The sequence below is a fragment of the Macrosteles quadrilineatus genome, unplaced genomic scaffold, assembly GCF_028750875.1.
Source record: "Macrosteles quadrilineatus isolate MER2022 unplaced genomic scaffold, UCM_ALF_1.0 Scaffold_3__2_contigs__length_128488019, whole genome shotgun sequence".
In the NCBI taxonomy this organism is placed as follows: Eukaryota; Metazoa; Arthropoda; class Insecta; order Hemiptera; family Cicadellidae; genus Macrosteles; species Macrosteles quadrilineatus.
Window position 1 is genome coordinate 78,008,218 of NW_026542596.1, and position 1,762 is coordinate 78,009,979.

Consider the following 1,762-nt stretch of genomic DNA (forward strand, 5'->3'; position numbering starts at 1 on the left):
TTTGAAGGAAAATTTATAAATTAGTATATGTCCTTGCAGTAAGATAAGTTTTTCTTTTAAATTACTTTAACTTGCTTTGTTTTGAAATATTTTTAAATCGAATTTTTCTTTTTGTTTACGTTACTAAATGCTTTGGTCTGAACTGAAGAAACTAATTTGTGTTACATAGACCTACTTGAAAACTAAGCATTAAAATACTGTCTTTGAAATTTCTGTTTTTCATTTTTATTTAATTACTGATAATTGTTGTGATTCAATAAATTATGAAATATAAGTCATAAAATGATAAAGTGATATAGTAATTCTACAACTGATATGTCATAATTTATAGAATCACACAAAATTGGGGATTTGATTCGATTAAATATTTTCTTGTACAAGACCTTTTGCTTTTGCGGCTTAGGCGGTGGAGAATACAGCACTTCTAATAAAATACCATTTAGATAAAATAGCATCATCATCATCAATTTAATATAAATATATATCAAGCATTGGGGGCAGTATGAAAACGTACATACCAAACAGTAGATGCAATCGCACTATAACAACTTTGCGGAAAAGGGGAGATTTATGTTGATGCAGGCTTGTGCCGGTGGCATGTCGGACTACTGAGGACATCGGATTACAAAGTGTCACATTATCAAGGGACAACTATAAAAATACTGCTACCATATGTAGGCCTACTGCATTATTAAAATTAAAATAAAGCATCATTCAATAAAAATCTTTTATTCACTTTATAACATCACAAATAACAGCATTTTCAACATGTGATAATTAAGAAATAATCAAATACTGAACATAACTAAATCCAAATTCACAAGACTGTGTTATCATTGTTTTCTATAGCACTATTTTATTAAATGAATGTAAACTATTTTCATACACTTTATATCATATGAATATTGCATTAATTCATTTTGATTCATTAAAATACTCAGTGCTGTGATAATGATAGATAGTCAAAGATTTAAGAAAAAGAAAAAATTATACAACTATCGAACATTGTAGTTCCGCTAATTCAAACATAGATACAAAACCAAAATCCTGTTTTTTAGAGTAGGAAAAGCAAAACAACTTTTATTTTTTATAACTTTTATGACAAAAAATAAAAATAGCTTATTCCCTATATGGGAAATTTGCTAACAGGATCAGTTTAAAGTCCCGTGACTGAAATAATTTAACGAATAACCTACTAAAAATATAGTTTTGGTTTTATTATTAGATTGAGTAATATTGAAAGTATCATAGTTTGTATGCTATGTAGTTAATTTTGTACTTGTACTGATATTAGTAGTTTATCATTAAATTAATTAGAACTAAAGGGACTTCATGGTTTTTAAAAACTCACATTTCAATAAAAATGAATAAACAACTATCAGGTGGCTCCGTAATAAGTTGGGAATAAATATTCAGAGCATATTCACAAATGAATCCGATTTGAAAAAAAGTAGTACCGTATTATATTTTTTGTATAGGGTACTGCTGTTCTGTGCTGTCAGTTCTTAAGACATACAGAGGTCTGGAGAGGCTTAAGTGGACAGCATTACTGCAACTAGCTCTTCAGTACAATATAATTTCACTGATTGTACAATAGACTCCCGATTATCTGAGGTAATTGGGACCGGGACCACCTTGGATACGGGAGAACTCGTATAGTACGGAGGTTAAGTACAGTTAGGGCCGTCCAAAAGGGGGGGCAAGCTGCCCCGGGCGCCGCGGCTGAGGGGGCGCCATTCCACGGCTATTTGTATTAACATAG